We start from the raw sequence: 20,897 nt of genomic DNA, 5'->3' as shown, positions 1-20,897 counted from the left end.
GGCCCACCCTCTGAAGCTTTCTAGTCTTCCTTTATGTGCAGCAAGCCCTGGGAGGACCAGAAGTATCCATTAGAACTGTGAGTGAGGATGGGTTTGGTTGCTCTGGGTACTATGAGAAATTACAGCTTGACAGCTAGACAATTATTGTGGATATAGAACAACTAAGAAAAGCAGATACAGGAAGTTAAAAAGCCCTTCAAATGTGGGGGTTTTTATTGTAAGAGGAAATCCCACGAGGCTTACTGAAAGCAAAGTTAGACAAAGCATTTGAAATCTTAAGAGAACAAGTCTACGTTGGCAGGGGTATACCAGATGACCTAAAATGATAGACTCTGCTAATTTTCACGATTGCCTCAGGAAAGGATGAGGCGGACTTGGCCCTGTTTTTGCAAGATGTTTCTCAAATGTAACTTCTTGGTCTGCTGCACAGGTAATTACACTAACCATAAAGTTCATGTTGCCAATTATCTCAACTGTGGCCTAATTTTCTCTAATGATGCTGAAAGCTAATTCTTCTGGGTTTTGCAATCTCCAGCAAGTAAATGTTAAAAGCTTTATCTAGCAAATGAATTGCTTGGTCACGTCAGTTTATGTAGCTGTTTATTTCGTCAGGATGATTTGCAGCCAATTTGGAGAGTTGGTAATTATTAATTTTAAGGAATGACCTCGACACTGAAATGAATTCACTTTGATTTATTAATAGTTGGGTTTTCCGTATTTTGATGCCACTCTTTGCTCTGTGAACTAGTGATCAGCTCTGTGTTGTGTCATAGCATGAACATCATTCTAAGTGGCATGCTTGTCTAATCTGTAGGTGACATGACAGTGAAGGGTGTAGCAAATATTTTGGAAGGATAGAATTAAGATGTCAGAAGTTTTTGGCAAGTCGGAATGAAGAACTACATTCTAGAAAGGTGAAATATTAATAGGGCGAGAGATGCAAAGTATTACATTTAGAATGGATAAGCAACGAGGTTCCACTGTATAGCACAGGGAACTATATCCAATCTCTTGGAATAGAGCATGGTGGAAGATAACATGAGAAAAAGAATGTGTGTGTGTGTGTGTGTGTATACCTGTCACTAGGCTGTACAGCAGAAATTGGTACAACATTGTAAATCTACTGTACTTTAGTAAAAAATAAGTAAAAATTTAAAAAAGAGAAAGCCTTCTCTTGGTTCTAACAAAAATAGCTACAGAAAATAGTGGAGACATTTTCATCCTGGTATGCAGTTATATGAGGGGCTGGTCAATGAGGTGCTGTAATTTTAGTCCATATTTATTGGGCAATTGGAGCTGTGGAGAACAGAGACTCAGGGCACCCTTAGGAGGAGGGACTGATCCCTGTCTGGATGTGGGAAGTGGGAACATCACCAGGCTTGGAGGCAGCTTCAGAAATGGCTCCTTTCTCATGCCCTCTCTTCTGGCTTCTCTGCTTCCTGCTGCATATTCAGTATTCTGACTCCCATATCCAGTCCAGATCCCAGAGAGAGTTGATTTGATTGATTTGGCTGTTTATCATCTCTTTCCCAGGGCAGAGGTGTTGGCACCAATCTGCCTTGGGGGTCAAAGCCAGCCTCTCTGGATGCCCTGGAGTCAGATGCTTATGCCAGGTCCTATCATTGGCCATCCCTGCAGAAATGGCAGTGGATCCCTGATTTTTCTGCACAGTGGGCTGCTGTTGGGGACCTTTATACTAGGATATGATTCTGAATCTGTCTCCAAGGGCCAGAATTGAGACTAAGAAATGAAAATTACAGGAAGAGAGTCACCTCCACAGAGTTCCCTGAAATTGGAATTGGCTGTAGGCAGATAGATGGTGGACACATTTTCCAGGCCCCTTCCAATTCTCAAAATCGTGTTTTCATTTTCATTGCCACTCTCCCATTTCTTCCCAGAAGTGTCTAATGAAAACCGTCTTTTCACATTATTTTTAAAATGAGCTCTGAAGATGATTCTGCCACAGTATAATTAGGGTCTGCCCAAGGTGTCAGAATCAGTCATGCTTTTGCATCAGCCTCTTAAATAAAATGTATTTCATATGTGCAGTATTCGTAAATTAGATTTTATTGTAGTCAGTACTGATGATGCTATTTAAAGAAAGGAAGTCATTTATATAATGTAAATGTATTGGTACCACAAACTGCAACAAAGATGCTTCTCTAAGATTTTGAAGAGGAGTGTAAGAATGTTTCATACTTTTTCCCCAAGGAATTATAGATAATGTTCCAAAGATTTCAGTTAAGCTTTTAAACTCACACATCACGAGGGACTGAATCATTTAGGACAGATTGCAGCGGTGACTCTTCTGACAGTTGTCTGAGCTAGTCATTAAATCTCACTAATCAAACTCTACTAACTTGGAAGTGTGAGTGTGTGCATGTGTTGTTCTTGTTGTCGTCGTGAAGGGAGAATAAAAATCACTCTGTACAATGTTAATCCTTTCCCAAACAACAGAAATTAGTTATTCAATCAGAGAAAATCTGAAAGCACCAGGAAAATTCCAGGATGCTTCGGTTCCCACTTTGCAAGGTGAGAATGCATTGTGACAAACAGAGGTGACACATACAGGGCAGGACAGCCTTGCCTCCAGCTGCCTATTTACCATCCTCCCTCGAGGCAGGACATGGCTCGTTTTGGAGCGAGACTGGCTTTGTTAAATTTCCACTTCTACCAGTTTTGGAAACAAGACCCAGGGTTCTGAGCTTCCGTTTCCTGATTTGTATACTGGAGATAATAATAGTACTTAAGGTCAGAAAGTTGGTGTGAACATGAAAGCACTTTGCACAGTGTCTTGCTCATGCAGAGTATTGGAGAATTTAGCTCCTAGGATTATTTTTATCTTCATTTTTCCATAAGGGCCGGGAACCCTGAGGGGATGCTCTCCTCTGCCCAGAAAGTCAGGAGCTCAGGTGCTTGTCAATGGTGTGGCTCCCATGTCATCCTGTCATACCCAGCTTGGCCCAAAAGAGGGTTGTGTCCTGTCTCAGCTCCTGATCTGCCTTCACCCTCCCTGGAAGACTTGACTCCATCCTGGTCTCACTTCTTTGCTTGGACTTTGCACAAGTCATGGTACCTCTCAGAGGCCTAATTCTTATCTCTTGAAAATTGGGGAACTGCATATTGTATGGGGTTTAAAAATTTGGGATACTATTAATTTAAACTATATTTCTTTTCAAACACACTTGAGGTGTCAGGTGCAGAATGTGTAGAGAAGATACAACTGTTAGCGCTGAGTCAGTGTTGGACTCTTCTGCCTTCCTCTCCTTGGGAAGAGGGCTCCTTCCCACCTGATCTCCTGATGTCATGGTCAGGGATTTGTTTGGCTGCATGGAGTCAAGCCATTGATATTTTTTAAGAGCTCTCCCAGTGATGCGCATGTGCCCGCCAGGTTGAGAAGCACTTAGCAAGCCCAAGGTCAGGCTGTCTGTGGAGAAGGCAGGCCTAGACTGCAGGGCTTCTGCTCTTTTTTCTCTATACACTGACCTTAAGTTCTGGTTTAAGAGAGGTTTTTCTGAACAGTTTTTTTTTCTGTGATTTTTTTGCACCCTTTCTCATAAAAGTGAGCTATTAAATAAACACACTATTCAAACACGTCTGTTCATTGGCTTCCGTTTAATTAAGGTTTCATTCTGCGCCATTCTACCTTAACCTTATGCTTATGGTGTGTTCTGAAATGGTCGTTCCCAGATGCCTTCTTTTCTCCCCGCCTTCAAAGCCACCTCTAAAATGTAATTGCATGGCTGCGTCCCTGGCTGACACCGTCAACCTTGATCAAATACTTAGTTCTTCATTGTTTGTTCTTTTCAGTCTGTGTTAAGAGTCTTCCCAGCTGCGGCCTGTGTGTTGCTGTGATTGCAAAGCACCGTGTATTCCCATGAAGTATTAGAGTGAAATGAGATCAAGTGCCTTTTTTCCCCTCTTTGATTTGTGTGCAGTTGTCTCCGGCTATTTGGAGGTCATTCAGACTTCTGTCCTATACCAAAATGTAATTGGCATCGTGTTACCTGTTTTCATTACCTGTTGCCACTAAATTGCTTCAAGTTTCTTAGACACTGATGTCCTTAAGTGCAGTAATGCTTGGTTAAAAATAATCATGGGATTTGATTTGTATTAAGTTCCCCTTGTCGATCTTACTAGGACTGTTGAATGAAATCTCAGTTTAGTAGAATAAGCTCACCCGAAACAATTTACACTGTTCTGTGTTTTTTTCTTTCTTTTTTTTTTTTTTCCTTCACAGGAATCTTTGTGATATTCCACCTCTGTTTGCTGAAGACTTTGACCAAAGCTATTCTCACCAGCTGGCATCCTGAGAAAAGGACAGCTTCCAGAATCAGGGAAACTTGCGGGAGACTCCTGGCCCAGTAGATCTTCTGCTGGTGAGAATGAAACAGTTTCCTCTTTGGTCTTCAGACGTTGAAATGAGCTGTTCTGTCTTCTAAGATCTGCTTCTTGTCAAAGAGGGCATAGATTAGTGAAAATTCTCTGTTAAAGAATTGCAAATTTTTCGGGAGATTTTTTCAGTAGTTATGAAGAAAATCAGTTGACTATTTTGAACGAACAGGAATTTGTTTGAAGTGTAGATTTATGAATGAAGATCTATGAAGACTTATTGGAACACACACACACACACACACACACACACACACACACACACCTCTTAAAAAATCAGTAGTGTTTCTCTTCTCAGAGAAATTTCCTGTGTATTTGGGGTCTCTCTTAGCCTTAATTTCTGCTTACACTGCCTTCTAGGATTGTTTTAAGGATCAAACAATATACCTTATGTGAAATCCCTTTGTAAACCGTGGACTATTATTTCCACAAAAGTAAGAAAGCAATGACCATTTCTGAACATTTATAGTCATCCAAATATTCTCATACCCTCCAGTCTGGGGTCCTCCATAGTTTGATTCATTTTTCCTTCGATTCAGTAGTTTGCTAGGATCTCAAGACGCAAAGGTGCTAAGTCCTTCCCTTCAAGGACTCTCTGTCAAATACAGGAGGAAGACACAGAAATAAATATGACCAACTCCAATATGATATAAGTATATTGACAGTATGCTAAGGAATGGAAATGCCGTCACATGCAGCCTGGGGCCAGAGGATTGTATGTGTAAAAGTAGACTTCCTGGAGGAGGTGACCCCTGAAATGGTCCTTGAAAGATGGATAGGAGTTAGTGTGGTAAAGATCAGGGTGGGGTGGAGGAGGGCATTGCAGTCACAGTGGCGGGATAGGTGTGTGTGGAAGTAATAAGTTGTTCAGGATTGTTGAACCATAGATGTGTGTGTGTTTGTAAATACTGAGGGTTTTTTTAATTGATGCGTAGTTGATTTACAGTGTTGTGTTAGTTTTAAGTGTATAGCAAAGTGATTCAGATATATGTATTTTTCAGGTTCTTTTCCATTATGATTTATCAAAGGATATTGAATATAGTTCCTCTGCTGTACAGTAGGACCTTATTACCTCTATTTTATATATAGTAGTTTGTATCTGTTAATCCCAAATTCCCAATTTATCTCTTTCCAATCCCCTTTCCCTTTGGTAACCATACGTTTGTTTTCTGTGTCTGTGAGTCTGTTTCTGTTTTGTAGATAAATGCACGTGTATTATAGTTTAGATTTCACCTGTAAGTGATATCTTATTTTGTCTCTCTCTGACTTACTTCACTTAGTATAATAATCTCTAGGTCCATTCATGTTGTTGCAATTGGTAACATTTCACTCTTTTTTTATGGCTGAGTAGTAGTCCACTGTGTGTGTGCATGCACACGTGTGTATCACATCTTCTTAATCTGTTCATCTGTCGAGGGACATTTAGGTTGCTTCTATGTCTTGGCTAGTCTGTGGACATAGGGGTGCTATGTATCATTTCGAATTAGAGTTTTGTCCAAATATATGCCGAGGAGTTGGAATTGCTGGCTCATATGGTAACTGTATTTTCAGTTTTTTGAGGAACCTTCATAATGTTCTCCATAGCAGCTGCACCGGTTTACCTTCCCACCAACAGCAGAGGAGGGTTCTCTTTTCCAATGAGGGCTTGTAAACTGGCAGTCATTGGCATTTTAGGTGTTACCCTGGAGAAAGTATAGAGAAAGAGCTGCAGGTGAGCAAGATTGAAGGAAGGAAGATTCTTTTGGTAACGATCTGGAGAAGAGATGGGAGGATTAGAGTTGGTAGAAGCAGGGAGGAGTGGAGAGAGAAATTTCAGAGAGCTAGAATGTTGCATTTGGTGATTGGGTGTTGAAAGTGAGAAGACATCAGGACTTGGGATTGTCAGTTTCTGACTTGGGTCGCTGAGAGCCTGATGATGTCATCAAGGGGCTTTAGGAGGAACACAGACTTGTTGGGGAGAAGAGGACTTCGAAGTATATTTGGGACATCTACATCAAAGTGTCCACCAGGCAGTTGGAAGTGTAAGTTTGGAGGGGAGGAGAGGATTCAGGGCTAGCAACACTACTTTAAGAGGTCTTAGCAATAGTTAAAAATCTTTTACAACAATATAAATTTGATTTTGTACTTAAACGTTCACTATTATTCATTAGGGCACGTAAAACACAACTCATCACCTTCTCAAACTCCCGTTATTTTGACGTTACCTCATTTTGTTTGCATCTGTTCTTGTGGGTCTTATTTTCTTGACATAATAAAGTAGGATTTTTCCTAATGACAAATGTTGTGACCTTTTGAGTTTGACTGCAGGAAGTGTCACCCAGTATTTACAAAACAATGTAAACCCTCAAAGGTAGGAGAGTCACAAGCTGGTGCCATTCTCCACTGTAATCCCGGTGATTATAGAAATTATGTCTGAAAAGAGCTTGGCTTTCCAAAGTACAGTTGTTTTTTTTTTTTTTTTTTTTTTTCAGTATAAATCAAGGTTTCCTGTGCATTCCTGGCTTTCATTGCTCTGCCCAGGATCTGAGCCTGGCCCATGGGAGACTGAGGCGGGTCTTGCATTCCTCCCGGGGGATGGTGCCAGGGCCCCTCCCTCCCTTTGGGAACTGCCCAGCATCAACCCAGAATGTCATTAAGGAGGATGGGTGTAACAGAGGCCGCACTGTTTGAGATCAAGTCTACCCAAGTTGGAGTTTTGAAATACATTACTCAGAGCCTTCTTTGAGGGAATGTCATGGGTAAAAATTTTAAATTCAAATAATACTCACAATAGTACTATTTTGAGGGAATTTTATTTGATTACTATGGCCTTGATTAGCTTTACGGATGTTTTTCCTTAAGACCTGTTGGAAAATTACAAAATGACCCTTTTCTCCTCTTTCCAGTTCACTTCTCTGCCGTCCTTCCAGAGACTCTCAAGATCAGTTAATCTGTCACTTCCATTTTTATACACGAGAGAATTAATTTGAAGCAAAATTAAGTAACTGACTCAGTGCTGAGAGCCGGAGCCAGAGCCCTGGTCTGTTGAAACTCATTCTGTCCTTTCCACTTCATTTTTCTCCCCTCGTATTCCAAATCTTTACTGAACTGTGAAGTTATCTAAGTATCTTAAAATAGGAAATTGAATTAAGTCAATCAGCTCACACCGACGATATATGCTTTGGTTAATCACTCTACATTCAGCCAACAAGAGTTTGCTTTACTGCTTTAGGCTCTGGTTTTATTATTTTTTATTTTTGTACCTAAGCATTTTTTTTAAGTGTGGCTTTTGTTTTTGGCATCCTTTATTTCTCTAAACTGGTCCCACTGCTACAAGGAAAGATTGGAAGAGAATCAAAATTACCTATGCTTAAATTCCAGGTCACATGGGACTGTCGCTTCAACATCCATCATCAAGCCAATTTTCCCCTATTAGGTACTTTGAGTAAGAATGTATTAAGCACATTCCCTAACAATGCAAGTCCTGGCCACATACCCCAGTTTCCCGAAACATTCTATTTTTTTTTTTTTTCAGTTTTATTTCCCCTTTTAAAATAAAAGGCAACGTTTGTACATTAAAAAAGACACTCAGTTATTTTAAAACCAACCTTTTTAAGCAGAAGATATTCCCGATTTGGCCAAATACATCGTAGTACCGGCTGACTTTCATGTATAGAAAATGAATTCATGGAAATGCTGAGTTGGTGTAACTTAGAATGACGTCAGATGCATGCAAGTTGTAGGTGGTCTTGAGGACAATGAATTGTTCTCTGACATTCCCAGAATGGGCAGTCATTACTGTGAAACCAGTGGGCTGTAAATCGTCAGGGTGCGGGTAAAACAGCGTGATTCACTCAGCCCGAGAGCTGCCGGTAACAACAGAAGTTTCCACTTGTTTATGTGCAGGACACATATAAGAAATATGTCTCCCAGTTTTTTTCTCTCTCTCTCTCTCCTTTTCTGCCTTTCTGTCTGACTCATAGTCTCTGTGTGATAGGCACAGACTCATATGAGGTCTCCGAGATGTGAGACCCTTGGCACTTTGGGTTTATGGCACTAGGGGTGGGGACAGCCGATCTTGGATTGGGAAATTGGCACATCACCCTTCACTTGATAAGGAGACCCTGGGGAGACCCTGTCTTGACCTGATTGCCTCTCCATAGCGTGGTCATACTGGACAGATCAACGGCAGGAACAGGGATGGACAGATGTGGAAACTTAATGCAGATAGTAGATGCAAGATGGCGCAATGGCTTGGGAAGGGCAAGTCCACGTTCATCGCTGTTGTTTGGCTTGGTGGTAAGGTCTTCTGCTGAGCTCACTTTCTGTGGCCAACAGTATTGAGGAGCTGCTTTCTGCTCAGATTCCAGAGTGAGTGTTGTAAGTACCGTTAGGCCAACAATGCAATGGAGAGCATTTATGTTAGCTTTGGAGGTGCCATTTAAAAGTATTTGGAGTTTGAAATAACACTCAGGACTGCCCTCCTTCTGCCCTGTCATTGGAGCACAGAATTCTGCTCAAAGAGGATTGTTTAGGGAAAACTCCTCTTAGAAAGTAAAAGCCTTGGAGTTCCCGTTGTGGAGCAGTGGTTAACGAATCTGACTGGGAACCATGAGGTTGCAGGTTCAATCCCTGGCCTTGCTCACTGGGTTAAGGATCCAGCGTTGCCATGAGCTGTGGTGTAGGTCGAAGACGTGGCCCAGATCCCGAGTTGTTGTGGCTTCGGTGTAGGCCAGCAGCTGTAGCTCAGATTCGACCCCTAGCCTGGGAACCTCCATATGCCAAGGGAGTGGCCCTAGAAAAGGCAAAAAGACAAAAAATAAAAATAAAAGATAAAAAAAAAAAGTAAAAGCCTTAGGTGAGTTGCTAGAGGGACCCTTTTGAATGGGCAGTCTTCCAACAGGCTCACATCATATTTATCAGTAAAGTGTGTTACTCTCTGCCCTTTTGTAGTGTAGGATTTTGAAAAGAGAGGGGACAGGAAATGCTGAGCCACCAGCTTTTTGATCCAAATTCAATCCCACTGTAGAGGTCATAGACTGCATCAGCAATTTGTGGACCATTTTCAGTGGAGGACAATGGCAGTGGATTTGTAATCAGATAATGTCCTGCTACATTTGAATTTTTCACTCTCCACTGCCTTTTGTTGTTTGAGTCCTTTTGAAATTATTCTTGACTCAGGTTTATCATTAACTTTCTGAACTCCAGCTTCTGCACTAATATCTTGCTGCTCATGTTAAAATGAGAAGAGCGACTAGAGAATTTATTTTTGCATTTGTTAATAGAATAGCAAGGCAGCCTAATATGAATTAATGACTCTTCACATTTTCCCATAATATAAGCTGGATTTGTTGTCCCCAGGGGATCTATTTCAAATTCATGGCCTCATAAGCCATTCTAGCTGGTTGTTGGCTTTCTAGCTTTTTAAAAGCTTCTCCATAATGGATCAACTGAGAACAATAAATAATACATAATTTTGACTTTAAACTTTGAAAACATTTTTGATTGTTCTCATTATAAAGTGGAAAATGAAACAACTTTTTTCAACAATCAATAGTAAAAGTATTTGTGCTTTTTCTTTTCAGGCAAGCACCATCCTGAGGCAATTATGTCTTGTGAATATGGTTTCAAAAATAAAATCTGTGAGGAAAGATTAAGGAGAGAAACATTATTGAGGATGTAAAACCTACTAATGGGGTTTATTCATCCTTTGTGACATCTTTCCTTTAGAGGACACGTGTATTATCACTGACTGAACTATTCAAAAATGGTGATACCCACTTGGGTAATAATTACCTGCTACCAATATTTCAAACCATTCTCTCTCCTCTTCTGTTTCCAAGTTCCCACTATGGGGAGTTCCCTGTGACCTAGCAGTTAGGGATCTGGTGTTGTCACTGCTTTGGTGAGGGTTTCATCCCTGTCCTGGGAACGTCCACATACCGCAGGTGTGGCCAGAAAAAAACTTTGCAGTTTTGTTTACAGTCATCATATCAGTGTATGTGTATCATATACAGAATGTCACGCAGCAGAGGGACAGAGAGAGAGGAACAGGCAGAAAGAGGTGAAGAAAGAGAGACTGAATGAAAGGCAAGCCATCGGTGTTTTCCGTTTCCTGCGCATAAACCAAAGCAGTATTTCTAGTACTTTGCCTGCCTCTGCTTTATTTCTTGGGTTTCTTTGGCATTAAAGCTACATGATTTCTTCCTGTGAAATTGGAGAGTTATGATCATTATACATCTACAGATGTGATAAATTCATTTGAGTAATAAAAAAAAAAAGCTACATGATTTCTGTGACTTACCAAGCCACAAACAGGTGCCCAGAACCATGTCCCAAGTTAGGGATCTGAAAATAGAGTCACTGTAGGGGGACAGTGATGTGTCACTCTGATCCCTTGACCCTTTCAGGACTAAGATACCCTTTTTTAAAAAAAAAAAATGTTGGAGCATAGTTGACTAACAATATTGTATTAGTTTCAGGTGTATAGCCTGAAACTATTACAACATTATATGTCAGTTATAGATATACATATATCTATTCTTTTTCAGATTCTTTTCCCATATAGGTTATGATGGAATCTTGAGTAGAGTTCCATGTGCTATACCGAAGGTCCTTGTTACTGTGTATGCCAATTCCAACCTCCCAGTGTATCCCTTTCTCTCACGTTTCCCCTTTGAGAACCGTAAGTTTGGTTTCAAAATCTTTGAGTGTTTCTGTTTTGTAAATAAGTTCTTTTGTGTCATTTTTATTAGATTCCATGTATTAGGGATCTCATATTATATTTGTCCCTCTCTCTGTGTCTGACTTACTTCACTTAGTATGAGAATCTCTAGTTGCATCCATGTTGCTGCAAATGGCACTATTTCACTCTTTGTCATGGCTGAGTCATATTCCACTACATACTCTTTATCCAGTATAAATCCTCTTTATCCAGTCCTCTTTATTCAGTCCTTTGCTGATGGACTGAGATGCCCTTTCCCTAGCTTCTGGGAGTCTTGACAGCTGAGAGCTCACAGTGGGGACCTTCCTGGTGGCTGCCCTCAGCTCTTAGCTAAAGATAGTTGCCTTACCTAGTATTCTACCACTTGCCCCAGGGCAACAGTGTACATTTAATGGCTTATTCATCTGGGGACACAAAGGCCCTTGCCCCCTTTCAAGACAACACTGTTGGACCTGTGGGGTCAGCTGGAGCTTATGTTGTGACTGTACCACAGCCCGGCTTCTCCCACTGCCTCGCCTGCTTTATTTACTTTGCCGTATGTGTTGAGCTCACGAGCCCTCACCAGTGACATCCCCACTGGTAAATTCTCATCTCAGCATCTGTTTCTGGGGATGCCTGACCTGCAGCCACTGCCACACGTGGACCATGCCCTGTGTACGTGTGAGTGTGAGTATGTGTTTTTAGAGTAGTGCGAGAAAGTGCTGGCTCTGGAATCATAATCGTAGAACTCTGACAATTGAGCCTATGCTGTTCCTGTGGAAAATGAGGATAACACTACTGACCTCTTAAGAGGTATTAGCAGGATTTGATAGCCAAGTATTCAGGGCCTGGCACCCAGGACGCACTCATTAAACTATAGCTTTTGTTGTAATTACCTACAAATAATCCATAAATAATATACTAGTTCCCACCAGTTGATTACAGTCCAGAATGCATTTTAATGTCATTTTTATGACATTTATTTTAGTAGAGTTTCAGGTTAGTAAAAGATGCATCATCACATGCAATTTTAGGTAATTTCTTCCACAGCATCCATTCCTTTTAATTAAGTATGTGGAGATGTTGGGCAGGGTTCCAAAGGGAACCTAAAGTGATTAAAGAACTGAAAAGGAACTCCTACTAGAAAAAAATTGAAGGATCTGGAATTAAGGTTGGAAAATTGAGGGGTAACTTGCCTTCGATCTTCACTTACATAAGTGGAGGCCTTTTATGAAGGGGGTATTGGACATGTTTTGTCCATGTTCACGAGGACAGAAGAAGAGAAAATGGACATAAGTGAAAGGAGAAGTTAGTTGGGTTTGTATCAAGGGAATTTCTTTATTCTTGGACAGTAAAAAGGAAGGAACTTGTAGAATATATACTTTTAAAATTCTTCAAAAAGAAGAAGAAGAAGAAGAAGAAGAAGAAGAAAGTGTTCATTCCCAAATCACTGAGATGCTTCCCAGAGAATTTATGGGGCACTCTGACCTCCGTGATGCTGTGATTTCTGATTTCAGAGATGATGCTTCTGAGAAAGTCAGGCACACGTGCTCTGTTTTGCAAAGAAAGAAGTCCTGTTTGACCACTTTCATTTTCTTTATAACTAGCTTTCTTAAAGTATCTTTGAAAAATGTCCAGATGCACCTTGTATGTGGGTTTCTGATAACGGAGCACATCTTTTTCATGGAATGGGTGTCTTTCTGTCTATTTTAAAATCTGATAGCTGTTATCATAATTTTCAATCACATTGTGTGTCATCTCTTTGTATTCTCTATAAAAATAAATGAAAGCCTACCATCTTGGGCCATTTATATATACGCAGGCTAAGTTCTTTTCAGACTCATTTATTGGGATGACATGGTTAAAATGAACACGTGTGTGTGTGTGTGTGTGTGTGTGTGTGTGTATTACATCACTGTCTCACTCTCTTTAGAACAACAGGAAGAAGTCTGGAACTTTGACAAACATCGTTTTCAATCAATTAATGGCTTAGAGATAAGATGAAAGAAGGGATATGAGACTAGGTTTTTAAATGTTCTTTTAAGACCTTGGTGTCAAAAGATAAGAAGAAGCCATTAAGCTGTTTCTCAATTACTAGTAAGTATATTGGATTTTGCATTTTCCCCTTGGCATGTCTTGCCAAATAGTCATAGGCAGAGACAGAATGAGGCAGCTGAAGGAGACTCAGACTATAAGCCAAAGTGCCCGGCTCTGCCTCCACCACAGCCCCCAGATGCTTTGTCCCTCCCGCACTGAACTATATCCGCATGGATTTCCTTTGGATCTCTCCCAGCATCCTGTGTCAGATGCTCATTGCACCATAATCCTTTCTTTCAAAAAAAGCCTGACAGGGAGTTCCCACTGTGGCACAAGGGGATCAGTGGTGTCTCTGGAGCACTGGGAGGTAGGTGCAGTTGCAGGCCTGCACAGTGGGTTACAGGATCTGGCCTTGCCACAGCTGTGGCGTAGATCCCAACTTTGGCTCAGATCTGATCCCTGGCCCGGGAACCCCATCTGCCGCAAGGTGGCAAAAAAGGCAAAACAAAACAAAAGAAGCCTGGCAGACCTTAGAGTGCAACCACTGAGGGGTCAGTCTTGGGGTCCCCTCACACCTTGACTTAAGGAGCTCCATTTTCATTAGCTATTTGTTTTTATTTTTAGCACTTACAGCTAGAGGCTTTGTTTAAGAGTTTATCTGATTAGGAGTTCCTGTTGTGGTGCAGTGAGTTAAGGATCCAGCGTTGTCTCTACAGCAGCTGGAGTCACTGCTGAGGCCTGAGTTCGATCCCTGGCCTGGTGCAGTGGGTTAAAGATCCAGGATTGCTGAAGCTGTGGAGCTGGTTGCAGCTGCAGCTCAGATTCAATCCCTGGCCTGGGAACCTCCATATGCCGTGGGTGCAGCCAAAAAAAAAAAAAAAAAAAAGAGTTTACCTGATTAAATGGATCTCCTGCTAGAACCATGAGTTTTGCAGGTATTCCTGCTGATCCCATGCCTCTAGGATTCTCCCCAATATTTCCAGTTAAAATACCACATTTTATCGCTTCCTTTCCTGCCAAGTTAAAACTCTTCAAATGGCTCTCTAGCTCATAGGGGTATGTACGCCATACCCCTGTGTTTCTGGCCGCCCTGCCCAGCAGTGGAGGGGGCCTCTGTGTTCTAACACAAGGTTCCCTTGCTCTGGCTGCTGAGTACAGAGCCTGAGACTGCGTGAGCTCTCACAGGCAGCTCCCACAAGTGAGGTCCTGACTGATTTTGCTCAGCATGGTCCTTGCCCGTCTTCTGAGCCTCCCATGTCATCCTCCTCCTTTGGAGCACACCTCCTCCGCAGAGCCTTCCTTGATTATTCCCGCCCGTGTTAATCTGACCCATCTCTGAAATTCTCTCGCAAGAGTGGGCTTTTATGCCAATGTCGCATTTTACCCAGCTGACCACGGGGTTATGTAGACGGTGGGTGCACAGTGTTATTTTGGTCCCCTGGGGCATCAGGGACTATGATAGCAGTCACTCTGACCACCCCTCACCTAGGGAAATAGGCATTCTGGATTCATCCCCAAATGGAAATTTTCAGTGTAATATATGCATTAAGAGAATAAGGTAAATGTATTCTGGAAATAAATTTCAGCAACATGGATGGACATAAAACCTCCATTAAGTTTCAACACACTGAAGCTCAAAGCACTTGCTTAAGAATAGATGATACAGGAGTTCCCGCCGTGGCGCCCTGTGTTAGGAATCCAACTGCAGTGGCTTGGGTCACTTGATTCCTGGCCCTGCACAGTGGGTTAAATGATCCAGTGTTGCTGCAGCTGTGGTGTAGGTTGCAGCTGTGGCTCAGATTCAGTGTTGGGCCAGGGAATTTCCATATGCCATGGGGGGGGCATTTAAAAAAAGTACAAATGAACTTATTCATAGAACAGAAACAGACTCACAGACTTTGAAAAACTTATGGTTACCAAAGGGGATAGGTGGTGTCGGGGGAGGGACGGACTGGGGTTTTTGGACTGGCACATGCATGGTGAGGTGTATGGAGTGATTGGCCAATGGGGACCTGCTGTATAGCACAGGGAACTCTACCCGTTATTCTGTGACAATCTATGTGGGAAAAGAATCTGAAATAGAATGGATATGTGTACATGTATAACTGAATCACTCTTTGGTACAGAATATTGTAAATTTACACAATATTGTAAATCAACTATACTACAATAAAACTTAAAGTCAGGTGATATAGGTTTTAAACCTGTTCTGTCTCTCACTTTGGGTTCATTAGCAAGTTATTTATTCTTTATGATCTTTTTAAGAACTGTAATAAAATACTGCCATTCTTTTTTATGTTTCCTTTTATTTATTTTATTGAAGTAGAGTTGATTTACAATATTGTGTTAGTTTCAGGTGTACAGCAAAGTGATTCAGTTACACATATATGTATATCTAGTGTCGTTCAGATTCTTTTCCCACATGGGTTAGTACAGAATATTGAGTAGAATTCCCTGTGCTGTATGTAGGTCCTTGTTGGTTATCTGTTTTATATATAATAGTGTGTATCTGTTAATCCCAAACAACTATTTTGTCCCTTTCCCCTTTGGTAACCATATATTTGTTCTTTCTGTCTGTGATTCTATTTCTGTTTTGTAAATAAATTTGTTTGTGTCATTTTTTTTTTTTTTTTTTTTTTAGATTCCACATATAAGTTATCTCTTACGACATTTTGTCTTTCTCCAGGTCCAGCTATGTTGCTGCAACATACTGCTATTTTTTTGTTCTTTGCACTTCTCAAAGTGCTTTTTTTTTTTTTTTTTTTTTTTTCCTGCACGTTCTTTAATTTGAACTTCACAACGACCCATAAGGTACCTAGGTAAGCTAGCATCTCTCAAACAAGAAAACTGAGCTTGGAGGCATGCTCTCAAATCTTAATGGGTTAAGCTGACAGTAGGATAGGATCGAAAACGCAAATCCTCTGGCTTCTATTTTAGTGCTCTACTAAACTGTTACTAAAAGTGTCATCTCCAGGCCAGCTGCTTGGGCGTCCCTTGGGAACTTGCTAAAAATGCAGAAGCTCAGGCCTCGCCCCAGATCTGCTTAACCTGAATCTGCATGTTAACAAGATGCCCAGGGATTCCTATGTACTTTAAAGTAGGAGAAATATTTTAAGAGTGGTTTAAGCCTCTCAAAAAGGTTTTTCAAAGTTTTTCCTCCTGTCTCTGCCATCCAGTCTCCTGGGTCTAATCTTCCTTTTCTTTGGTGCCATCTCGAGCAGCACTGATAGATTTTTAGTTACTTTCAGGTTTTTGCTACGTTTAAACACACTCTAGTCCACTTTGAAAACTTCAAACCCTTATGGAAAGAAAAGCTTTCCTTTCCGCCAGTCCAGCTTGTCCCTTCAAAAGGCTTTTTGTTTTTTGTTTTGTTCTTGTCTGTCTTTAAACCAAATGTCCTTTCGTCCACGGTCTCACTCTTCGTGTTGGTATCGTGATGATCCTCATTGTTCAGAATGAGAAATTCAGCTGCCCTCCTTAAACAGGGTAACTCAGAAGTAAAAACCAAGCACACATACTCACCATAAAATAACCAAGACTTTTCAGTCTCTCGTCACTGTATTTCACCGGTTCTTGGCCCCAGGATGGCACATGGTTGACTTTGGCAAAAACTGAAGTTGATGAAGTATGAGACTGTACTTCATTAAAAAGGAATATTTTTTCAACCTCTTGTTGTTAATTTTTATTTAAGGTTTTCAGTCTTTGACTTGGAAGCCAAGAGTTAGATCTATTCACCGTTAGCCAAATGACCACCCTTGGATGTTCAAGCTGGAACTTGCCCAAGTCCTCGCGGGTTGTGTTTATTAGAATTCTTGGGGGTTGTGTATTCCCCAGTCCCAACCATATATTTTATCAGACTTCTAACTCCCACCTCCATCCCTGACATGAAAGTTTCATTTCAGCCCTCAGGCAAACTCCTCCAAGTCTTGTTTATTTTCACTCGAATGTGACAAGCAAGGACAGCTTTTGTCTTTATTTCTGGTTAGCACACTTCATAAATATTCATTTGGGGCTCCTTTTTTCAGCTACTATTTTGTAATTTGTTATATTTAAATAAAATTTGAAGTGAACGATCACTCCCAGTACGTACTTTAATGCCGACTGGAGTTGTTTGTCTTGATTCTGGAGGTCCCGAGACAGACAGGAGTGACTTTTTTTTTTTTTTTTTCTTTGTAGGGTTGCATGTAGCATACAGAAGTTCTGGGGCTAGGGGTTAAGTCAGAGGTCAAATCAGGGGTCAAACGCAGGCTATGCCACAGCCATAGCCACACCAGATCTGGATCTGCGCTGCATCTGTGACCTACGCTGCACCTTGCAGCAAGGACCGATCCTTAGCCCACTGAGTGAGGCCAGGGATCAAGCCCACATCCTCAGGGACACCATGTCAGGTTCTTAACCTGCTGAACCACAACAGAAACTCCAGGAGTGACTTTTTAAGGCTGTTTTCCTAGGCTACGTGAGGCAGGGTGTGTGTGTCTGGTGTGTGGTGTGGTGTGGCTTGTGACTCAGTGAGTGAGTAAACATGACAGGAACGGAAGGAATATTTCCAGAGCATCTGCAGGGGTATTGTACTGGGCAGCATATCCACTGTCTCACCGTGTCTGTGCAAGGGCACCGTGAGACAAGTGTTATGACATCTGTCTTACAAGCCTGGAACCAAAGCTTAGAAACAGTGAGCTATTTGCTGTAGTTCACAAAGCTAGCAAGCGAAGGAGTGGTGGCCATAGATGATGAAATGTGTGTTTCGCACTGTTCTTCTTGTTGTTCTGTAGAAATTGATAGTGGGCAGTTTTGGAGTAAGTACCTTTAGCAAGTTGATATGCTTTTCATTTTTGGTATATTAAGTTAAGAAAAACATTACTAAACCTGGGCTCCTGGGAGTAGAGCCTTCCGTTCCTGCCCTTAAACCTCAGCATATACTCTTAGATGCCAGGGAATCAACCCCAGTTTTCTGTGGATTGCTCTTTTAGTGTTTCTGTTCTGGATTCTAGTACCAAACACTACTGTTATCTCTTTGTAGAGAGTTTTCCCCTACCTTCAAGAAAGCTCTGGGGAGTTCCCGTCAAGGATCAGTGGTTAACGAATCCGACTAGGAGCCATGAGGTTGAGGGTTTGATCCCTGGCCTCGCTCAGTGGGTTAAGGATCCGGCATCGCCCTGAGCTGTGGTGTAGGTTGCAGACTCGGCTCGGATCCCGCACTGCTGTGGCTCTGGCGTAGGCCGGCAGCTACAGCTCTGATTTGACCCCTAGCCTGGGAACCTCCATATGCTGCAGGGGCGGCCCTAGAAAAGGCAGAAAGACAAAAAAACAAAAAACGAAAAACAAGCAAGCTCTGCTTTGCAGAAGTGCGTTCCTTCCTCTCCACCTCTGGAAAACATCACGGATGCAACTCTTAGGTGACCCTACAGGCTCAGGACCACACACTTAGCAGTTTTCATGCACCTCCTTCACTGCTTTCCATGCTTTCCTGAATGTCAGCAGGAAACATATACCCCTTTCTAGGGCTGTTTTTCTAAACTTGCTAGTCAGGGAGTTAATCTTTTTGTATTGTGGGTCTGTTTCTTGATTGTTACATCAAATTCCCTGTGTCTGTCCTTATTCAGCTTGGTGACTGTCGACAAAGGACCCCTCCTGGGTACCTTTCTATCTTGGGTAGGGGTGGCATTGCCTCCCTGCCACATAAATCTTCACATGTTAAAACCAGCCTGAGGCAACTCTACATCAGCCTCTTAAAATTTTTGCTGAAACTTAAAACACACTGTTTGCCTTTGGATACCAAATGAAGGCCCTTTTTTAGAACCCAGTAACACTCAGAGTTGTCTATTATCTGCCAGGCAAGATGTAATTAGACTTCCTATGCAATTTACCACATGATTTAGGATGTGTGATTAAAAAAAAAAAAAAAGCCAAGGGAAGGAGTATTTTTAAATAATGTTGAGTTTCCCCCCGAATATAAAAGTAATACACATTCTTTGTGAGGAATTTAGAAAGTAAGGCAAAATGCCAAGAAAATAAAATGATACAGGTAAAAAGATTAATGTTTTGATGGGTTTGTCTGTCTGTCTGTCTTTCTTTCTTTCTTTCTTTCTTTCTTTCTTTTTCTTTTGTCTTTTTTAGGTCCACACCCACGGCATATGGAGGTTCCCAGGCTAGGGGTCTAATTGGAGCTGTTGCTGCCAGCCTACACCACAGCCACAGCAACGCCAGATCCAAGCCGCATCTGTGACCTACATCACAGCTCATGGCAACGCCGGATCCTTAGCCCACTGAGCAAGGGCAGGGATTGAACTTGCAACCTCATGGTTCCTAGTGTGATTGGTTTCGCTGTGCCATGACAGGAACTCCCGGGTGTTTCTTGCTAAACTCACACACTCATATAGATGCACACACAACATAGTAAGCTTTTTGCAAAGCATTTTTAATGGCGTTAATGCCAAGCAAGCATTTTTCTCCTTTTTAATTCTTTTTATTTGTAGAATGGAATATCACATATATACAAAAGAGGGAGAACAGCTCAGTGTTCAGGAGCATTTACTATGGAAACAGACTGCCTAGATTCTGAACTTGGCTCTACCTTATGCTAGCTCGTTCCTTAGGAAAGCAACGTTATGTTTCTGTGCCTCCGTTTTCCCAAATGGGGACAAAATTGTATTTATTCATAGGTAAACTATTAGTTGTTATTTTTTTTTTAAGTAGAGATAATATATATATGTAAGGTGAAAAAAGCTACTCGTAATCTACCATTATTATTTTGCTTGTGATTTTTTTTTTTTGCCTTTTCTTGAGCCCCTCCTGCGGCACATGGAGGTTCCCAGGCTAGCGGTGTGTAGCCACTGGCCTATACCAGGGCCACAGCAATGCGGGATCTGAGCCGCATCTGCGACCCACACCATAGCCCACACCACAGCCCACGGCAATACCGGCTCCTTAACCCACTGAGCAAGGTCAGGAATCGAACCTGCAACCTCATGGTTCCTAGTCAGATTCGTTAACCACTGAGCCATGATGGGAACTCCATTTTGCTTGTTTTATTCCTTGATCACACCCCTTCCCTTCCCCCTAGAGGTAAATTTTGCCCTAAATCCTTGTTTAGCTTTACATATTTTGAACTTTACATAATCAATCTCATATAACTTTTTACTTAACATTATGTTTGTGAATTCTTCAAGGTGTTTTTTCAGTGCCAATAGAATATAGTTACAGTTTTTTTTTTAATAATGATTTTTATGTTTTCCATTATAGCTGATTTACAGTGTTCTGTCAATTTTCTACTGCACAGCAAGGTGACCCAGTCATATACATGGATACATTCTTTTTTCTCACATTATCATGCTCCATCACAAGTGACCAGACATAGTTCCCAGTGCTATACAGCAGGATCCCATTGCTTATCCATTCCAAAGGCTGTAGTTTGCATCTATTAACCCCAAATTCCCAGTCCCTCCCCCTCCCTTCCCCTCCCCCTGCCTCTTGGCAACCACAAGTCTTTTCTCCAAGTCCATGAGTTGCTTTTCTGTGGATAGGTTCATTTATGCCACATATTAGATTCCATATATAAGTAATATCCTATGGTATTTGTCTTTCTCTTTCTGACTTATTTCAAAATGTAGTTACAGTTTTTTTTAAGTCCCTTTGGGTTGCATGTAAGTTTCATATAATTACAACTCGTGCTGTTTTGAACATTGTTGTATATGTATGTCTCTTGATGCTCACATTCAAAATTGGTTGCTGTTCTTTTAGCTTTTAGTTTTTTTTTTTTTAAGGAGTCTACCTGCTGGGTAGTAGT

At 41.4% G+C, this 20,897-nt stretch overlaps 1 protein-coding gene across 48 annotated transcripts in view; it reads left to right on the top strand.

Annotated features, from left to right (window-relative positions):
• The window catches only part of NRCAM (neuronal cell adhesion molecule), a 317,402-nt gene that overhangs the window by 62,954 nt on the left and 233,551 nt on the right, over positions 1-20,897 (top strand). For 45 of the 48 annotated variants that reach the window (XM_084977477.1, XM_084977466.1, XM_084977498.1 and 42 more), the window contains one exon: positions 4,241-4,379. The exons of 2 other annotated variants lie outside the window; for them this stretch is intronic. The gene's annotated coding sequence lies outside the window, so the exon portion shown is untranslated. Of the gene's footprint in view, positions 1-4,240; positions 4,380-20,897 lie in introns of those variants that run through there. One more of the 48 variants, XM_084977473.1, reaches the window with a different exon arrangement.

This window comes from Sus scrofa, chromosome 9, assembly GCF_054392235.1.
Source record: "Sus scrofa isolate SSC_HxYL_T2T_F1_AM1 chromosome 9, Sscrofa_HxYL_maternal_Yorkshire_Landrace_v2.0, whole genome shotgun sequence".
NCBI classification, from domain to species: domain Eukaryota; kingdom Metazoa; phylum Chordata; class Mammalia; order Artiodactyla; family Suidae; genus Sus; species Sus scrofa.
This window is presented reverse-complemented; position numbering and strand designations above follow the sequence as displayed.